The following is a 22493-nucleotide window of genomic DNA, read 5'->3' as shown; positions in this document are numbered from 1 at the left end:
CTCTTGGAATTTGAGTGGTACTTCCACCTCCTCGAAAGGAGTGTACTCGTTAGGAGGTTCCTCTACTTTGTAATAGTGGAAGTACTTTGTTACAGCATTTGCTGCTGGAAAATGTATCCATGTATAGTATACCTCTGTCTGCCGATATTCGTGTGCCTCGATTACGAATATGACTGTGCCACCTCTAGGTGTCAGTCCATTTTCTATAAGTTTTAAGGTTATAGATCTCCTTTTAATGACCGGAATGAGTATTATATCCGCGTCTGCTGCTTGCATGGTAGCATCAGCATCTGCTATTTCAGTAGCTAATCTAATTGCCTCTCTTTCTCCATCACTGTCTCCCATTTTACTGACAGGATGGTATTATTTTTATTTGCAGATCAGGTTTCTTTATGGAATACAGAGATTAGATGCACAATATTCTGGAACTGTTTTATCCTTCAACGTTGACTAGACCAAAAACCATACATAGGAGTTCCCTCCTGCGAGGTTTTGGAGGATATAATAACCTTTCACCCACTCCAGACGTCTTTGGAGTATTTGGAAAAAGGGGTCTGAGTGAGAAAGCACGACTGAGTTACTCTAAATGTCTTACGTTAGTTTTATCGCCCTTTCCAAACACGTTGGGCGCCATGTAGTGTAGCTCCTATTTTCCCAATAGGCTCTGCGCATTGGAATAGTACCTACAGCAGTAAAGGCCTAGGCCAGACGTTAACTAGGTCTACTACTGTCGATACTAGACTTAATTTTTGGGTTTGCCAGCTAAGCTCAGAGTTCGCTAGAAACTTTCTCGAATGTTCAAGGAAGGATTAACTTCCCTGATTAGACAAGAAGGGATTTAGTTTCTGACAACCATAGAACATGACAACTTTGCTCTCCCCTAATCAAGAGTCAATCTCAAGAGTCGTGTGAGCACAAGGCAATTATTTTACTCAGTCAGTACGTGCATTCTTAGTCTCATCAGAATGTAGAGAAAAGGAAGAGACGGGGCGTGTTCAATAAAAGATGTTATTTATTGATCAGTCTCTTTTCTCGTACAAGAGAAATGGATCGATATTATTGCGATACTTATAGTTAAGTAAAGTGCATACATTAGAAGCAATAGTATAAAATAATACTGTAAAAACATTGATATGGTTTCTGAGCCATATGATGTTTAAAATGATTAAAATATATTTACATACACATATACATTTGACTAAACGTACTCAACTGGTGTTTCTAAATACGCCTACCCCGTGTACCTGACCTAAGTCTAATACGTGGGCGGGAATAGAAAGTTACAGTTTAAGTTAAGTTTGTTTTTGCCAAGTGAATAACTAAAGAATTCTCTGTGAGGGGTTATTCAGTTCTGTACCTGGAATTTAGGATGAATGAGGAATGGTATCTCTTTCTCTGCTCTCGATATTCCAGGCTGCCTGCGAGGGCTGCCCAGAAGCGCCGGTGCTGGGTCTCTCGGCTTGAGATAGCAGCGCGTCTCTCAGCGCGTCAGGAAGGCGGGGCTGCTGCCTGCGGGGTCTGCTTCGGCTCTCTGCTTCGGCAAGTATGGCTGCTCCGTCTTGTCACCACGCGTGTGTTTTGCATAGGGCAAGGTCGGCAATATTTATACCTTAAAGGTGCCGGGATTGACGTAAGGATGGACATAGGTACGTCAATAAAGATGTCATACGACTTGCTCGTTAGCACATTCTTTACTAAAGTTCTCTGTGAAATCAAAACAATGGCCGCACGGATTATCCAGGTTGTCATAGGTTTGATTTGTTATGAGAACGTCGTATGCCTTATCAGGGGCTGGAGGAATATCGCTTGTCTAATTAGATCTCAAGCGTTATGACCTAATCAGATAACACGTTCCTGTGCCGTAGTGTGACTGCGTCAGATAACGGTATCTGCATCATGGGGGATTTCTTGCCTCATGGGCTGACTGTTAGTTAACTAGCTAGTAAGTTTAACCAGAATAGGGTCAGGAATAGGGGGATCGATTCAGAACCTATAGAAATACACGACAATGGTATGTCTCGTAGCTAGGAGTCGCAGTTTAACCTGTTCACTCTGATATTCTTTGAGTGCACTTTGTTTAAGCCGCAGATCCTGCGCCGTATCAGGGGAGGGGTCCCGCTCATGTCGTTCCTGAAGTATTAATCAAGATAGATGGGGCGTGGTGGCGCCCCAAATCCAGACGCACTGCTGTGATCATTAAATTCCGCACTTATTATGATTTATTCCATTATTCCATTATTTGCTCCAAAGAATCCAAAATACTCCGTGGATTAGAATGATATTATATCCTTTATTTCCGATGTACTGTCAACACATGATTAGCCAATGTTTTTCAATGATACTTCTCCTACCGCGGATATGCCACAACAGGCCTTTTTCCGGGCACGTATCTAAAACATTATACATCCTTAATATTCAATGCTGATATATCCCAATGCATTTCAAACTTTTATAAGTTCTTCCTCAGGGGTTCACTGAAAAATTAAACAAAACATTGCTGTAAACATAATGCTTAGATTGCTGCGAATGAATACAATTTACACCAAAGTTACATAGCTCTGCTGTTCGTATTAATCACCCCATGGTTATACGCGCTGCCCACAGAACTCGGAGCAGAAATGTTACCGTAATTGTATTAAAGTGAATCACCTACCTAACTTTACTATCCCGATGTTAAACCCTCCTTGACCCAACACTCGATCTCCAGTATACCACCCCCGTTGATATCCTCCCACTCTCAATCCTAGTTTATCTTCCCGCAATTCCATACCTGTAATATTAAGTGCTTCAAACACGCACAGTGGCGGTGTCGGGCTACACGCCATCTTCTCCCGTAAAGTAAACTGCTGAGATGAAATCCCGCCCTTTTTAACTCACCTATCCCGGCATGTCCTTGCCTTCCACTCTGTAGGATACTACCTCTCCCATAATGCATTTCTACCCACAACCGGGTCTCCCTACACCCACGTGATTCACCTGCTGATTTCTTGCTGTTCCCCGCCCACCCTATTGATCGTATCTAATGCGCATAAAAGCAATCTTTCTAACCACGTGATGTTTTTACATGAAGATTTTTTACATAACATATTTCAACGGCGTAAACAACAGTAAAAATCGCGCTATGAATGATAATTCATGGAGCTCATATCCTTGCTTAATGAAAGCAAAATGCGTCCAAGCAAATTTCATTAACTTTTTAAAGATGTGCTTTTCATGTTAGTTTTCAGTCCATCAGACGTATGTTGATTTGACTTGTTCATTACTTTCTGTGGGTGCTACTCGCAGGTCGGGCAGACAAATATTCACAAATCTGATCAAAGTTGCCGTGCACACCTAATTTCACTTTTTAAACCGTTGTACTCCATTTTTTCATTTGAGACGTTTTTGCGTGCACCCTGGGTATACGTGGTCCACCCGTTAGCCAGGTAGAAGTTAAACATTAATCAAGATAGATGGGGCGTGGTGGCGCCCCAAATCCAGACGCACTGCTGTGATCATTAAATTCCGCACTTATTATGATTTATTCCATTATTCCATTATTTGCTCCAAAGAATCCAAAATACTCCGTGGATTAGAATGATATTATATCCTTTATTTCCGATGTACTGTCAACACATGATTAGCCAATGTTTTTCAATGATACTTCTCCTACCGCGGATATGCCACAACAGGCCTTTTTCCGGGCACGTATCTAAAACATTATACATCCTTAATATTCAATGCTGATATATCCCAATGCATTTCAAACTTTTATAAGTTCTTCCTCAGGGGTTCACTGAAAAATTAAACAAAACATTGCTGTAAACATAATGCTTAGATTGCTGCGAATGAATACAATTTACACCAAAGTTACATAGCTCTGCTGTTCGTATTAATCACCCCATGGTTATACGCGCTGCCCACAGAACTCGGAGCAGAAATGTTACCGTAATTGTATTAAAGTGAATCACCTACCTAACTTTACTATCCCGATGTTAAACCCTCCTTGACCCAACACTCGATCTCCAGTATACCACCCCCGTTGATATCCTCCCACTCTCAATCCTAGTTTATCTTCCCGCAATTCCATACCTGTAATATTAAGTGCTTCAAACACGCACAGTGGCGGTGTCGGGCTACACGCCATCTTCTCCCGTAAAGTAAACTGCTGAGATGAAATCCCGCCCTTTTTAACTCACCTATCCCGGCATGTCCTTGCCTTCCACTCTGTAGGATACTACCTCTCCCATAATGCATTTCTACCCACAACCGGGTCTCCCTACACCCACGTGATTCACCTGCTGATTTCTTGCTGTTCCCCGCCCACCCTATTGATCGTATCTAATGCGCATAAAAGCAATCTTTCTAACCACGTGATGTTTTTACATGAAGATTTTTTACATAACATATTTCAACGGCGTAAACAACAGTAAAAATCGCGCTATGAATGATAATTCATGAAGCTCATATCCTTGCTTAATGAAAGCAAAATGCGTCCAAGCAAATTTCATTAACTTTTTAAAGATGTGCTTTTCATGTTAGTTTTCAGTCCATCAGACGTATGTTGATTTGACTTGTTCATTACTTTCTGTGGGTGCTACTCGCAGGTCGGGCAGACAAATATTCACAAATCTGATCAAAGTTGCCGTGCACACCTAATTTCACTTTTTAAACCGTTGTACTCCATTTTTTCATTTGAGACGTTTTTGCGTGCACCCTGGGTATACGTGGTCCACCCGTTAGCCACGTAGAAGTTAAACATTAATCAAGATAGATGGGGCGTGGTGGCGCCCCAAATCCAGACGCACTGCTGTGATCATTAAATTCCGCACTTATTATGATTTATTCCATTATTCCATTATTTGCTCCAAAGAATCCAAAATACTCCGTGTAGGAACATATTCAGGAGATATGGGGCAGTGGTATCAGACGTGCGTTTGTATAGCTCAAGGGGGATGCCATTGGGCCCCCCAGCCTTCCCGGACTGCAGAGAATGAATGGCCATTTTAACCTCATCAATCGTGAAGTCAGTCTCCAGAGTCAATGCTGCTTTCTCCGTAAGAGTCGGCATTTGAATATCTTTTATATACGTATGAGCTTCCTCTAGTGTCATTCGGGAATTAGAGGTGTAGACTCGCTCAAAATAGTCAGCCAGGGTGCTTACTATATCTTTCGGGGCGGTGACAATAGTACCCGCCAGAGTTTGAAGTTGGGCTATTGTTCTCTGCGCTCTATCCCTCCTGTCTAACCATGCCAGGAGCTTGCCTGTCTTGTCCCCAACCTCGTATATGGTATGTCTCGTAGCTAGGAGTCGCAGTTTAACCTGTTCACTCTGATATTCTTTGAGTGCACTTTGTTTAAGCCGCAGATCCTGCGCCGTATCATGGGAGGGGTCCCGCTCATGTCGTTCCTGAAGTATTGCCAGCTCAGCCTCTAGGGCAGAGGTCTTCAAACTTTTGGATGCCGAGACCCCCCTGTCAACATTTTCAAGCGTAAGGACCCCCTCCTGACAAAAATTTCTAAACCTCTAGGTTATGAGGAAGGTGAGGACCAAATTATGCGACAGGCTTGACTAAATTGTGTGAGTAGAAAATGTAAATAATGTTCTGTGATGCTGCGTATTTTGGGGTAGCATTGCTTTATTATTTAGACTTTTTTTAAACACAGTAATACTGAGGAAAGATTTCACCCCATCAGTACCAGTTTATAACCAAAATACAGCCATTAACATCAGAAAGATGTCTAGTCAACCTCTGTGAAGGGCCTCCTAATCCGCAGGAATACGTGCTGCCACATTAGAAGCTCACCTGGCCATGGCCGGGAGCAGCAAGGGTGCATTCAAACCGTGGCGGTCTTGTGCAGAGTTAAGCAGTTTACCTGTGCCCCTTTCGTCTCACCCCCTTCCTTCCATCCCTCTCTTCTCTCCTCTCCCGACCCCGGATCCCTCTCTCACATTGCAGGCAGATGGTTATTAGCCCCAGGACACCTTTTGGTAACAGTAGCGCACTACAAATGTAAATAGGCAGAAGCAGCGGATCCACTAGACCCGAACTTTGGGGTGGGGGTTAACACTCCCAGCCAGGGCTTGTCCAAGCACTGGTCGCACACGGTGCAACAGTCTTTCCACCTTCTCCATGAATTCCCTCACTACCACTCACCAACAATACACCTCGTCTCCCTATAGCACCTGTCTGACAAACATTTCATTTTTTTATAGCGCTACTCATAGTTTACTCACACTCAGTTCTGTGATGTGCATGGTACATCTTCTATGTACCAGGCACTTTAACCTTCTGCACTGTGTGGGTGACAAGAGTGCCCATGTGACTGCACGATGAGCAATGCAACAGTGTGAGAGTAGGGTAAAAGGAGTGACTGCAGGGTGAGTGAGGTGACCATATGAATTTGGGTTCGGCTGTAAGTGCAGAGTGGGACGAATTAGTGCATGGTTAGTGATGGCCTTGTTTGAGTGAGCTACAGATTGAGCTGTAAGGGGGGACAGGTGAGTGAAGGGTCACATGAGTGCAGGGTGAGAAGTGTGCTCGTGTGACTGTAGGGTGAGGTACAGAGTGAACAATGCAAGCGAATTTTTAGTGCAGAGTGATCACTGTGAGAGCAGGGTGAGCGGGTGAATGTTGTGAGTGCATGGTGATCAGTGTGAGTGCATTGTTATCACTGTGAGTACATTATGATCACTGTGAGTGCAGGGTGAGTGGGTAAATGTTGTGAGTGCATGGTGATCAGTGTGAGTGCATTGTGATCAGTGTGAGTGCATTGTGATCAGTGTGAGTGCATTATGATCACTGTAAGTGCATTATGATCAGTGTGAGTGCAGGGTGAGCGGGTGAATAGTGTGAGTGCATGGTGATTGGTGTGAGTGCAGGGTGAGCGGGTGAATGATGTGAGTGCATGGTGATCAGTGTGAGTGCATGGTGATCAGTGTGAGTGCAGGGTGAGTGGGTGAATGTTGTGAGTGCATTGTGATCACTGAGTGCAGGGTGAGCGGGTGAATGGTGTGAGTGCATGGTGATCGGTGTGAGTGCATGGTGATCAGTGTGAGTGCATGGTGATCAGTGTGAGTGCATGGTGATCAGTGTGAGTGCATGGTGATCAGTGTGAGTGCATGGTGATCAGTGTGAGTGCGTGGTGATCAGTGTGAGTGCAGGGTGAGCGGGTGAATAGTGTGAGTGCATGGTGATCGGTGTGAGTGCATTGTGATTGCTGTGAGTGCATGGTGATCAGTGTGAGTGCATGGTGATCAGTGTGAGTGCATGGTGATCAGTGTGAGTGCATGGTGATCAGTGTGAGTGCATGGTGATCAGTGTGAGTGCAGGGTGAGCGGGTGAATAGTGTGAGTGCATGGTGATCATTGTGAGTGCATTGTGATTGCTGTGAGTGCATGGTGATTGCTGGGAGTGCATGGGGATCAGTGTGAGTGCATGGTGATCAGTGTGAGTGCATGGTGATCAGTGTGAGTGCATGGTGATCAGTGTGAGTGCAGGGTGAGTGGGTGAATAGTGTGAGTGCATGGTGATCAGTGTGAGTGCATTGTGATTGCTGTGAGTGCATGGTGATTGCTGGGAGTGCATGGGGATCAGTGTGAGTGCATGGTGATCAGTGTGAGTGCATGGTGATCAGTGTGAGTGCATGGTGATCAGTGTGAGCGCATGGTGATCAGTGTGAGTGCATTGTGATCGCTATGAGTGCATGGTGATCGCTATGAGTGCATGGTGATCGCTATGAGTGCATGGTGATCAGTGTGAGTGCATTGTGATCAGTGTGAGTGCATTGTGATCGCTGGGAGTGCAGGGTGAACGTGAAAGTGAAGGCGAGAATGAGAAGTGAGTTGTCTGAAAGCAGGGTGCATTCCCAGAAACTTGAAGCATAGGGTTTCAGATATAAGTTAAACTATTGCTATAATGGCATTAATCAGGGTTCGAGGGTGGAGGAAATAAATAATGTGCTGATCCTGCAACAAACTTCCAGTCTAATGATTAGGGTTACCAGCTCATTATTTTGATGGCCCAGAAATAAGCAGTCACCTACAGCTGTATTTTTTGCACTTATCTGTGAATACTTAGAACAGGAAATATAAATAGAAAGCACTTTTAATTGTGTTCTATGGATGCCTCAATGATCCATGACTAATAATTAAAGAGAATAAAGACAGAAAAGTCACATAAAAAATAATACATACTTTTTTATTTATAACTCAATTTAGTATCAAGAGCAGGTCTCTGCAGGATCTTTAAACAACACATAGCAGGCATGTTTCTTTTGGCAACCCAACTTTATATTTCTTTTCATTAAATGCATTCTCACGCTACAGCAGTAAGTGTAAAAATACAAATGTAAGGAATAGGCAGAGTGGGGGCCCAGGGTGTACTGGAACCGTAAAAAAACTAAGCTTTGGTAATCAGTTAACAAAGGCATGTAAATATGCTAATGGTCTTTAAAGACCTGTGAAAAACTCCCGGAGATAAGACTCCAGACACTGCCCAGCCGAGGGCCCAGGAGCGTGAGCTGCACTGCAGCAGCCCGAGCTGAGACACAGGATGGGGGAGGAGGGGGGCTGAAGCCCTGGAGGCCAGGGCAGAAGTGACACTCTGAAGGCGTGACCCCCTTGGCATCGCTCCACGGCCCCCCTGGGGGTCGTGCCCCACAGTTTGAAGACCCCTGCTCTAGGGTGTCCATCTCTCCCCTTGCCTCTCGCTTATAACCCGTTATAGAAGCGATAGCCTGGCCTCAAACCACTGTCTTATACGCCTCCCACAAAATGCCCGGGGACAGATATTGCAACACCAGGCCTGTCTTAATTTTATCCCCCAGACCGTGCACATTCCAGGTAAGTATTTTGAAAGGGGGCACTGGGGTCATAGCTGGAACATCAGTACAATTTTCGGAACGTGACGACACTGTCTTTACTGCCATAAACAACACATCTTTGTAAACCGCTGCTAAAGCAGTGGCACCACCTCGCAGCAACATGTACATTAGCCTTCAGATTGCGTCCTAAATTTGGAACGAAAAAAACAGGAACAATACTCAAAAAAAACCTTCCACCCTCCCTGCCTCCCTGCTTGACGGTATTAGAACTGCCCGCCACCCCAATAAAGCAGAGGGCTTAGTACCCATTCCCATTCCTGAATGGTGAGGGCGAGAGAAAGTTGCTCCAGTCCTCCACAGAGCCCTTGTGGTACATCAATGTCTATGACCCAACATCACGGTCGAATGTCAGAAGTGATTAAAAGACTGCAGCAACATAGTCATGCAAGTGCCTTCAAATCGTAGTCAGGCCTGGCCACCCCGCATGGAAATTCCACCCCCCTCCCAAACAATGTCTCAGGATGTACACCTTATACTGAGGACTTCGTCTTACATTTGTGGTCAAACCGAATTACCAAGTCTGGTGTAGTTCCACCGGGTCACAACCCAGGTTAGCCTTACAGCCGATGCGTGGGCCTCCCATCCTCCAAACGTCTGCAGTCTGCTCGACCCTTTCACGCTCAGTCCTCGGTGCTCCGTTGCTCGTCGCTCCGCTGTCCACGATGCTCATCAAGGCCCTGTCTCCCCACCTTTCTCCAGCCGTCCAGCCATTCCTGGGCCTCCTCAGGTGAGAGGAAGAACCACACCTTTCCGGCATCCTCCACTTGCAACTTGGCTGGAAATAGCATAGAGTATTTTATCTCCCGCTCGCGGAGAGCCTTCTTCACTTCAAGGAACCCCCTGCGTTGTTTCGTGACCGCCGCGGTATCGTCCGGGAAGATTGTTATGTTGGCATTCACGATGGCAATCGGCGGAGCCTTTCTGGCCGCTTGAAGAGTGGTGTCGCGATCGCGAAAATTAAAAATTCTCGCCAGGATCGGTCGCGGGGGCGCCCCGGGTTTTGGTCTGCCACCTGGGACCCGGTGGTCCCTTTCCACGGAGAAAAACTTTGATAACCCCCGAGGCTGAAAATGAGTCGTCACCAGGTCCTCCACAAAAAGGTCAAGGGCCTGCTCCCCCAACTTCTCTGGCACACCAACTAAGCGAATATTGTTCCGCCTCGAGCACCCTTCCTGATCCTCAAGGCGGGCTTTTAGAAAGTGGTTGTCTACTTCCAGTTGGCGCACTTGTTTTTTGAGGGTGGCAGTGTCTGTCACAAGGGCCTCAGTAGTAGTCTCAACGTCCGAGATCTTGGAGGACAGTTTATTGAAATTTGCCCGGATTAGAGCCAGATCGACTGCAAGTGTTCCAATCCTGGTGTCCACTTTATTTAAGGTCGCCATTATGTCCTTCAGAGTGACGTCTTGCTCAGCTCTGCCAGACCCCCCCATGGGCGGAGAAATTTCCTTGTCCTGTGCCGCGTCCTGTGATTTGGCGAAGCCTCTTGAGTTTCTGCCACTCATGGTGGCTGCAGGAGAGGAAAGCGTTATACGTGTGGGGCCCCAGTGGGATGCGACCGTAGTGCAAGGAGCGGCGGTTATTGCAGGCAACGAGAGTCAGAGGCACCCCACCAAAGGGAACCAGATCCCACACACGTGGCCTTTCCGCTGGGTAGGCAGCTGCTCAGGTCCCAAACTGGCAGAGTACCTGAGGTAATAGAAGAGATGTGGACCAACCGTGAGATCAAGCTCTCCCACAGAGCACAACAGGGTCCCCAGGAGTCAAGCGTCAATTCTATGGATAATAGTGTCTAACATCAATGCAGCGCGAGGGGCAAAAAGAAGGGGGGGGCCTGTCTGGCTGTAGTAACCCCCTCAGACACCATCAACACCCCCCAGGTCTGACTCTATTCGTCGGAGTGGTCTCCTCGGGGATCAAAGCCTTCACCATCAACCAGGGGCCAGGGGGGGAGGCAGACAGTATAGTTCAGCAGAAGGAGGGGGGTCCTCCGCCACCCCGCCGCAGCTCCGAGGCAATGTCCCCGAGCTCCTGACAGTCAGTAAGGGGGTATCAGCCGGTGACACAAAATGGCGGTGGGGGGGCCTTATCGGGTCCCCTCGATCAGTCCTGCCGGGTCCCACAGCTTCAGCGCAACCACTGGCTCCCGCAGTTGCCGAGGAGGCCAATATATTTTTAATGCTGGCATAGATCCCCCTGCAGTGGCCGGCGAGCAGTTCACTCCTCGAGCCGACCCTCAGGGAAGCACACCCGTCCGCTCCCCGGGCCGCCAGCCCCTTCCGCACTGCCGCCACTCACCACTTCTCGTGGGAAACCAGGGGGGGGGGGAACGGAGCCTTCAACGCCGCCGCCCGTCCGCATGCAGGAGACCCAGCACAAGGATCTTCACTCCCCGGCACCGCCAGCACTGTGGGGCCCGGTCCTCACTCGCAGGCAGGCCCCAGCCTTTCCACGGTCACCACTGCAGCCAGGCAGGTCACGGAGCTCAGCTATCGGCACCGGACGGTACCTCGCAGCTTCCGTCACAATCTCACAGCTTTGGGGGTCAAACAAAAGACGGATAAGTTAACGGATTGGCAGGGCTTTGTTTTGGGCGATGGGAGTCTCTCTAGGCTGCGGCCATATTGCTCAGCTGCTAGCCACGCCCCCAAGGTTTTCCATTTTTGAAGGCACTCAGGTTGAATACCTTCATTGGACTGAAAAGCCTATCCATTAAAACTTACATTTAGGATCAGAAACTAAGAATAATTTTAGGCTTGGTTGACTGAGGAATGGTAAGACCTAGCTGGATTGTTCAAAAAGTTCCAGAACCAGAGTGACAAATACAACAAATGGTAACAACCATAAAGTCGGGGAAGAAGAAGGAATGTCTCTGACACCCTCTGGGATTGTACACTGGGAAACATAGGTCCTCTAGAAACTAATATTTACAGTTCGGTCAGGGACAATGCTAGCTGACCACGCAGTCAGTCTGGAATGCTCCTCTGTAGGTCCTAACCAGTGGTCACTCAGACCGGAGGCTATCATTATGCAATAACTTGTATTGCTCCCCCAACATGCAGCCCTTTAAAGAACATGTGTTACATCACAAGTAAAACATTCCATAGAACTTTAAAAAGATAACATAGTAACAGTGTAGCTAGGCATCATTCTCTTTTATTGGCTGCTCCTCTTACAAAATCGAAGTTACTGGCACATCCGGGTAAGTACTTACCCTGCTTTGGGGGATCTGGGCAGAAACCATGGTCAATCGGCCCACAAGCTTTCTTTATATTTTCAAAATTCCGCAGATCATGGCAGAGTACATCTCACCGGTCTTTCCACCTTCTTCCCAGTTTGCTTCAGATAGGAGTGCTTTTAACTGGCCATTGACAAACATGGATTGCACCCAGATATCAGAAATAAAAGGGAGTTGAGGAAACATACAGGCAGAAACCGGTTTTCCAGTGAGCAAGTAACGATTCTCCTAGTTCACCAACACCATTGAGATTTCAGCAGTGATCCAAGGGACGAAAGGCAAAAGTTGTTGCATCTGCAGGGGTCAACGATGACCAGCAGGTGAACGAACCATCACTTTTTTCAAGCACAAATATTTCGTGACGTGTATATTAAGCCACAAAAATACTGAAATCTGAAACAATTGACTTCGACATTGAGCAGCAAACATGAAAACTGAAAGTGTGCTCCTGTAGATTTAGATAGGGAGAACGAAAATATTGTGAGATGTGGCAAACTACAAGCAATGTTAAATCTCAAAAGTGTAACTAGAGGGGGCTTGAGAGTGAACAGGGGAGGAACAAAAGCGTGTGTCGTATTGCTGAACAGAAGACAAATACATTTAAGATCTCATCCAAAACGTACATATTATCAAACTAGGTAAAACGTGGTAAAGTAAGCTATATTTGTACTTCATTTGACAAAAGGCATCGCTTAAATAGTGCAAATTGGAGATTATTTTATTTGTTCGAAGTGGAACGCCTCTTCTGAAGGACTTCTCCCTCCCTGCATTTGATAGGGTCAATTCATTTTCCCTTCAAGGTCAAAAACTTGGCTGTAATATCAAACAAGTAACAAACCCAGGCCCTTCAAATTATGAATGTTAACATAAACTATTTTTTTTTCAAATTGCGAAACTTTGTATCATCTTTATCCTACTTACTTCCAAACAAAATAACCCTTGTAATTGTGGCAACAATTAATTTCAAGCTAGACGTCTGTAACACCAAACAGACAGGGTTTCCCTCTCCAATTTTTTATATAGACTATACTTCAATGAAAACTGTGCAGTAAGACTCCTCTTTGGTTTGGTTTGTCTCCAGAATGTTAATCGAACGTAGTAACACTGATGTGCTTCTTGCAGGAGGATACAAAAACGTGATGATGGAGTGCTTAAATTAATCTCTGCCACTGATAATTACTCAGGGGCACATCCCAGTCCATTGTTATTTTGCCTCCTCGGTTTGGACCCAGTCGTATGCAAATCAGTATAGACCCGGCTCCAATGGGAAAAGTCTAGCCCGAACTGCCGGGCCAGGTCCTCCCTGAACTGGAACATAAGCAACCCAGGGCTGGTTTGCCCTGATTAGGGCTCGTCAGCCAGGTAGAGCTTGGTTCCAGTGGTACAACGTGCATGGAAACCCACATCTGGGCATGCCTGTCTCACTTAGGGCGACATACTGAAGTATACAAAAAAGTGATAGATGGAATACTCAAATTAATCTCAGTCACTAGTAATTACTTTGGGCATGTCCCAGTTCATTGTTACCTTGTACACCATGCCACCTAGTTTGGAGACAGGCATATACAAATCAGTCTTGACCCTGCCCCAATGGGAATAGTCCAGCCCAAACTGCCAGGTCAGGTCTTCCCTGAACTGGAACAAAAGCAGCCCAGGACCGGTTTTGCCCTGATTAGGGCTCATCGGCCTGGTGAAGCTTGGTTCCTGGGCATAGTAGACACTGGACCCACTGTTGGGCACACTGTCCCACTTAGGGTGACACAATAAAGTATATAAAAAAAGTGATGGATGCAATGCTTGAATTAATCTTAGCCACTGGTAAGTACTCATCGCAGTCTATCAATATTTTGCACATAATGCCACCTAAGTTTGGACCTAGCCATATACAAATCAGTTTTGACCCTGCTATAGTGAAAACAGTGGCATGGTGTGCAAACTAACGATGGACTGAGATTATAACCAGTATCTGAGATTAATTCAAGCACTCCATCCAACACTTTTTTGCATGCTTCTTACTGGGGCAAACTTAATTTCTTTAACAGAGAAATTAACATTAGCATTTGTAGAAAATTAGCTTACCAATGAGTGCAAACAAGTGCACTTCGAAACCTAATGTGTAGTATCCAAAGAGGGCGAAGTCTAGTATTTGTGGCAGTGCAGTCTACTGAATACAATGGAGGTGAATACTTTTTGGAGGGTGAGGAAGGTTTGGAAGGGGGTGGTCTAACTGTAGTCTATGGCATACATGTCAAATCTCCGAATAGCAGACTCTTGCTTTTTGGGTAAATGCAAAGCCTACAAATTCATGAGAGTTATCCTACTGGTTTTTGGGGAGATGGCTATTAAACCCAATTTAAGCCAGCTCCCAGAGCAGGAAGAAAATTACCATCAATTTGCAAACAGGTCCTATGTCATGTGATATCACTTCCTGAGATGTCAGTATTACCCCAAAGGTTGAGTGATATCATTTCCTGTAATGTCATCATTATGCGGTGAGGGACTCTGAGATATGAAATAACCTATCTGTTTTTGTCACAGAATGGTGGCAAGTGTGCTATTGCAAGCATGCTAAGAGAGTGTAAATGATGTCAAGGCGTATAACACCTTCCAAATGGTGGTGGTTTGAGGGGTTATACCAGTGAGATCCGGATATAAGTGAGCGAGAAGCAGCAGAAAAGTACTACAGGAATGGGAACTCCTCAGGAGAGATGCCCATAACTCAGTTTGGTGCTGTGTAGCTCTTCCCAGTAATGATGTCTACTGTGCTTTAGGGCCCTGCTTCTCTGGAGCCAATGTGAATAGTTTGGATGTACAGGGTTGACATCTTCTTTGTTGATACCAAAATGTACGATGGTGTGGCGGGGAGATCTCCCGCCCTAAATATGGTCAGAAAAGTTTTAAAAAAATCCCTAATACAGCTGGTGTCTGCAATGGTTGCACTCACTGCTTATTTTCTGCCTCAAGTGAATATTGGCTTTGAACAACCCCTCATGTAAATCTTTCGGCGAAAGCAGAATTTCTCGACTTGTGTTTTTTCATGCTGGTCTGCGCCACTTGGCTACACGTGATCTGGAAAATTCAGTAATGGTCTTCTTTCCTCGAAAATCAGGTACCAAACACTGAGGGAGCCTGGGATGTCTGCCTCTGGAGTGATACCACAAAAAGAGTTGTACTTGCCAACTATGGTTTGAACCTCAACCTAAAGAAGGAATGAGAAACAAACTAAACGCTGGCCTTGCACTGATATGGGTGTGTTACGTGTGAAGTGGGGCAAGTTAATTATTTTATAATAAATGTTCACATGTCACCTAGATAGTATATTTAAAGGTACCCCAGCTTATTGTTACTTATGTTCCGAATCTATGAGTTATATGGTCACAAATTACTACCAGAGCAAGGCATTTCATTATCTGTATCCTCACAATTATAAGGGCTACTACCAAAACCCATCATGATAGGGTCACTTAACAATACACAACCGTATAGTCCTTCAAGTAAAGTGCATGATGTGGATCAAAAGTGCTAATGCAAAAAATGAACATTCTCATAAAAGTGCATCTAAACAGAGTGCAAATGTATAAAAATCACCAAAAACCTCCTTAAAAACATTTACAATTTCAGAACTCAGCACTGTTCTCCATAAAACTCCCCTTGTGTGTTCTCACAGGACAGTCTTACTAGAAAGGTTTGTCAACTGGTTGTCACTATAATTCTGTAATCAATCAGATAGTCATATAATTTCCTGTGTTGTGAGCACGTGGGTTTGTTGTAGCGATGTTCTGATCCATGTCCAGATAATTCACACCGCTGCTTTTGCAAACTTCACTGTATTATGACTCTCATATGTGCACGTGCAACTCAGCATCCAGATTGAGTCCCCATGGTTTTTCTGTTCCCAAAAGGATAATTATCTTGCATTCACACCTCCGGAACTCGAATTCTCCATTTCCCTTATGCAGATGGGCATTGATGTGTTTAATGCCATAATATTGTAGGCTGCTCAGGTTCCCTTGGTGCACCTTCCAAAAATGTTTTGCAATTGGATACGTTTTGTCATGATGTTTTCATCACCTAAAAGTTGTACTTTTACTTTGTTCACAGTGCTCTCAACTATCGCATCTTGCAACCGCATTCAAGGATATAGACAACATTCTGTGTCGCATGGTGCATTTTCTTCTCTCAAACGTGTCAAATGATGTTTTGTTGACTCCAAAATTACAAGCTTTACAGCTACTGCACTTTTTAAACCCCAGAGTTTAGCTGGTTAACCTGCAGCTCTCCCCCAACGAACATGGATCTTGGCAAGATGTCACCTAGTAACGGGCCTATGCAATTTGTGATATTGGGATGTGGGCCAAGATGGGTCTTAAGATGCCATTTTGCAACACGTGCCAACTACAAGTCAAAAGATAGCAAATTTGATTATGTTCATTGGTGTATTCTAAAGTCTGTGACTTCATTCTACGGACCTGAATCCTGTGTCCAGCCTTTCCGTTTCTTATACTCTTTGTTAAAAAGCAATTCATCTCTGTTCTTAAGGGACACTCTTTGATAAGCTGCCTGTAGAATTTTATCAGGACACCCTCTGTGCAGGAATCGTTTTATCATGGCTTTAGCTTTAGTTTGGTACAGGGCATCTGTGACGTAAATTCTGAGGGCTTCGAGTAGCTTGCTATATGGTATGTTCCACTTCAGAGCTTTTGGGTGCTCATTATTTCCATGTAAACTAGAATTGCATGACCTTTCAATTTAACATCTAGAAAACCGTTCCCGTGGTGCTGGGGCCGCCCTGTTATGGTTGGGGCCCCTTGTTACGGAGAACTGTTGAAGGCTGTAACTTTGGGGGCATGACTCGCTCTCCTCTGTTGGAAATATATGGGATTTGTCTGAAGTAAATGTATCCAGAGGTGAGCAAGGGATGCAAGAGGGGTATTTACACCACCTGTTGCTGACTTGGAAGAGATGCACCGTGTAAAGACATTTGTTTTTGTGGCAGCAAATGGGCAAAGCACGTTGGAAGAACATTAGCATATTGAAATAATGAACTGCAAATGTATGCACTGCAATTCCAGAAATGAGTAATATTATCTTCCATGGTGCATTCCACGAATTTGAGGAATCCGGACTACAAAATAATCTAACAGTCCGCCTTTAAATTTGGTCACCTGACATCACAGACTGCCCACCAATGATTAAGGCTGTTATGAAGCCGAAACGCGTCTCGATAGAGTGCTGCCGCATGGTATTTATTAAAGCGCTCTTCATTCTTCTAGTTGGGTCTTGGCTTTCTTCATATGTGCTGCTGGCAATTTAGCAGTATATTCCGTTCCCGTGGTGCTGAGGCTGCCCTCGGGGCACCTTATTACGGAGAACTGTTGAAGTATATATGTGTATGTACATATATATATATATATACCTTCACTTCGTTCTGCAGTAACGTAGAAGTGCGAAGCCTTGTGCGGTTCTTTTCAAATCTTTATTCAGCCATCCAAAACCATCATACGCGTTTCGAGTGCTTGCGCACTCTTGTTCACTGATACGTTTGTTTGGTGGCGCGCGGCCATTTTTAAAATCCAGATCACATGTGATGCAGTCAGAACTACAAACCTAGGGCCAGATGTAGGTAGGCCAATACCGGTCGGTAACGGCCGATTTTACCGAATTTCGGCCGTTACCGACCGGTATTGGGCATTTGGGATGTAGGGGACCCGAAAACATCCGAATCGGTAAATTTACCGATTCGGAAACCTTACCGATTCGGAAAAAATACCGAATCGGAAAATATACCGACTCTGTAAATTTTTCGATTCGGTAAATTTACCGAATCGGAAAAAATACCGAATCGGAAAATATACCGATTCGGTAACCTTACCGAATCGGTAAATTTACCGATTTGGAAAATAAGAAATGGTAAAAATGAGTTTTTGAGATGTAGGAAACCTCTTAAATACCGAATTTGCATGAAATTCGGTATTTAAGAGTCGGTATTTACCATGGATTCAAATCAGGTGGTAAACAGGTGCATGGTATAAAAAAGGCCCCAAAATGCAACATTTTCACCAGAATGGCGGCATTCTATGTCATTGCGAGGCGGCTACGGCTACAGGCAGAAGGAGAGAGGGTCTGGAGGAGGGAGGAGCAGTTGTATAGGCAGAGGATCACTCTATTCCAGCTTACTGAACCAGAGATCCTACAAAGGTACAGGCTAGCTCCCCAAACTATCCTGGACCTAATCAGGGGCCTTCACCCACTATTGGAACATCCAACCACAAGGGCACACGCCATCCCACCCCATGTGCAGGTGTTGTGCAGCCTACAACTGCTTGCATCTGGGAGTTACCAGAGTGTGGTTGCTGCGGTAGGTGGGGTGTCCCAGAGCTGTCTGTCACGTTTCTTAAAAAAATTCCTTGATGCCATGTTGCAGAGAATGCATTTGTATATCATCTACCCTGCAACGCATGCAGAACTGCTAAGGACAAAGACAGACTTTTATCAGATGGCGCATTTCCCTAACATAATTGGCTGTATTGATGGTACCCACATACCAATATGCCCACCTGCTGCCACAGAGTACATTTATCGGAACCGGAAGTCCACTCACACCATAAATGTATAGGTGATCTGTGATTCCAAGTACATGATCACTGACCTAGTAGCCAAATACCCCGGGAGTACCCACGACTCCTACATCTTCCAAAACAGTGGGATCTACGCACGCCTGACAGCGGGGGAATTTGGAGAAGGATACATGCTAGGTAACACACTGTGTGAAACTCCCTTGATACGTATTACAGGTGGATGTGTGTGTGTGCATATGAGTAATGTTTTTTCTCTTGCCATTAGGGGACAGTGCATATGCCCTCCGGTCCTTCATCCTCACTCCCTACCTCAACCCTACAACACCAAGTCAGAGGAGATACAACAGGGCACACAAAACAACCCGAAACATTGTAGAGCGCACCTTTGGCATGTGAAAGAGCAGGTTTCGCTGCCTCCACAAGAGTGGAGGTGCCTGCCAGTACACACAGATCATCTGCTGCAAGATGATTGCAGCCTGTGCAATGCTGCACAACCTTACTGTCAAGAAGGGCACAGCAGTGGATCTCTCAGATTATGAGGACCATGATGATGAGGAAGCAGTGCCTGAACCACACGCATCTGGAGTTGCAACACCAACTGATGGCAGACACAGGCGGGATGAGATAACACGCAACTACTTTTAAGTAAGTAAGGAGACACAGACAGGTGGAGTATGCACCAAATGTAGTTTAATTTGGTAATGAGGTAGGTTATAAAGCACAACTGTGCAACAAAAAGTATTTAACTGCAATGATGTCAGTCCTGGTTCTCACCATGAACTTTAAAAGTCATTTCCTTCCTCGCTTCCCTGTAACACCTGTAGGTTGCTCACCCTGCTCACTGTCTTGCTGGCCTGTGGCCTCAGCGTGGCGCCTGCTCCTCCTTGTTTCAGGGACAAGGGTGCTTCCTATGCTGCTCCTGCTAGTGCTCTCCTCACTTACAGGCACATCCAGAGCAGCTGTATGTGCAGTTTGGGCATTTAACAGCGCCTCAAGAGCACTGGTCATCCTGCCCATGCCCCTAGTGACCTCATTGGTGTTTTGGGTCATAGCCTCCTGCATGTTACTGCTTCTCCTGCATGACAGGGATGTGGCAGTGGCCAGGCGGTTGATGGCTTTATTTAGCCCATGACCACGCTGCCTTTCTTTGCGCCTTGCCTCGAAATCAGTGTCTAGTTTGGTGCATAGCAGCTGCACCGAGTTGCCAATTCTGCGCATCCCTGCTGCCATCTCTTTGTTGACTTGTACCAGCTCACTGATGCCCTTTCCTATTTCTCCTATGTTGCTGTTCAGGGACCTCATTTGTCGTTGGCATGCCTGGATGGCTCTTCCCTGCATCCTCTGTATTCTCACCATGCTCCCCTCCAGACCACGGAACACACTTGGACCCTCAACTGGTGCATCTGCTGGCCTCTCTTGGACTCTGCGGTGTCTTGCACCACTATGGGCCACCCCTGCACTGGAGTGCCTTGTACCAGTGCTGACATCTGCAGATCTAATGCGGAATACTGTGTTTATATTTTATCGCGCCAAACAAACGGTCAAGGTGAAAATGATTGTAAAATTACAAGTCTGTCTTTTAATGCACTATGTTTGTAGTTCTGACTGCATCACATGTGATCTGGATTTTTAAAATGGCCACGCGCCACCGAACAAACGTATCAGTGAACAAGAGTGCGCGAGCACTCAAAACACGTATGATGGTTTTGGATGGCTGAATAAAGATTTGCAAAGAACCGCACAAGGCTTCCTACTTCTACGTTAATGCCGAATGAAGTGAAGGTATATTTTTAAAAGGACGGTCTTCCGTGGCGTCCGATACAACAAAGCGGCTTTTGATTAGGAGGAGGCAGTTCTGCACTGAGGATTTTCTTGGTGTGATATATATCAAAAAGCAGAATCCGGTATTGACAGAGGCCGTTTTCCAGGGCGGTCCATGAACAGGGCACCGGTAGCCCTGCACCATAACAATAAGCCACTGTTAGACCTGTCTGTCCTATGGGAAGCCCCTCCTATTAATTATTTATTTTGTCCCCTTTTTGCCCCTCATAATTTTTTTTATCTTTGTATGTCCACTGGATTTTTGTGGTATTGACCTAGGGGTTAGATGCTCTTTTGCCCTCGTAGTCCTTTTTCTTGAGGCCTTGGCGCCTTTCTGACTAGAATCACAACCCACAAAATGGTGGACAACAACTGCCACAACTGCCACCTTAGGGACTGGACCCATAGGCTAGTATAGGAATATTCCAGAACCTCCTGGACCCTTCTGGACCCTCTGGGGTCATCCTATAAAAGGCGGAATGTTGGGCAGCCATTTTAGATGGTGAGGTGAAAAGAGGAGAACTGGTGTACAGGAGTACAGGCGGTAGAAGGAGGAGACTGGTGCACTGTGGGGGTTGACAGACCTGCTGGGCTGCTGTCCCTGCTGTTTTGATGCTATCCCTCCTCTATTGATCTGACCCTGACAGGACTGGGCTCGAGAAATCCCTGCCGCAGGAGTAACCCGTGGGAATTCTATGTGGAGTTCATGAGATGAGGACAGGAAGACACCGCCAGGTGAGGGCGATCGAGGCTGATCCCTAGATTAAGGCAAGACCTGAGTGGTGGGGAAAGGAAGTAAATCCCTACACTTGCCGTTCACTGGTGACCTGTCAGTCCGACCTCGTGGCTTCCCAGAAGTGATCCGTCTATATCGGCACTTCATAACAGAGATTCCTGAAGTTTACTTGCCCCCAGAATCCAGTTACCTTCTAGTGAGGCGCCGCATCCCCCTGCCGGGAATAGTGTCCTGAACGCTGCGCAGGCCAAGTGGGAAGCGGGGCGGAGCCATAGAGGAGGTGCGCCGGCTCAAGGCCCGCGCAGGCTCGGTGAAGGACTGGGCGGCTTCTGAAGTGCGGAAGCGTCCTGTGTGCCGCGCAGGCTCAGAAGAGGGCCGGAGGATTTCTCAGCCGGGCAGTGGAGCGGTGCTGAGAGGTCCGTCGACCGTTCAGGCCGTGTGAGGGAGACGAGTGAAAGAAGAGGAGCGCCGGAATCTCGGCGCCGTTCAACAGAGACCGATCGTTGAATAAATAAGCTTCCAGCTTTAGTAAAGCGTCCAGAGCTGGACGAGTGTCATATGTTCCTGCAGGGTCTGTGGGAAGTAGTGAGGAGGTTTCACGGAAGCTCAACCTAGTCAGCTTGGTGGATTTTAGACTTCCTGTTTCCCGATCAACACAAGCCATAACTGCATTGGCAAAGTACTGAACTCCTTTTACTAACGCTGGGGGGTCCTGTCTGATTTCAGTGCCCGTCTATTCTACAACTGAAGAAGTTGGGGAAGGTTTCTGACACTGACTATGAGGCAAATCTCGCTTTACTAACTAATAATAACAGGAATTCATCAACGGTCAGGAGGAGTAGGTGGTAGCTTGTTTCTAGTCAAATGTTGATTTACCATGTTTCATTACATGCAGGTCTAATGCTTCCTATTGAAATTCTGTATAAAGAAGAAGGTTTGAAATACTGTAACTCGCTTATGATAAACAACAGGAGTCCCCAGGAGTAAGGTACCACTGTAAACTACTGCATTGAGATGTGAGATCCTCTTGTGGTTACAACTGAAACTGTGATATAACTTCTGTTGCTAGAAGGGGAGGTTGTGAACTCTTTTAAGGGTGGTGGGGGCTGAACTGCTAAAATTGATGCCCCAGTGTTATGTATACCAGAGTGAAGCTATTTTTGTATAAGAAACTACGAACTGCTAAATAACAGAGATTTTTATAAAACAGCTCATATTTTTCCAAAATCTGGTGTAGTGTCTTAATTTTTGAGTGGAT

Source organism: Lissotriton helveticus, chromosome 11, assembly GCF_964261635.1.
Source record: "Lissotriton helveticus chromosome 11, aLisHel1.1, whole genome shotgun sequence".
NCBI lineage: Eukaryota > Metazoa > Chordata > Amphibia > Caudata > Salamandridae > Lissotriton > Lissotriton helveticus.
Note: the sequence above shows the minus strand (reverse complement) of the source record.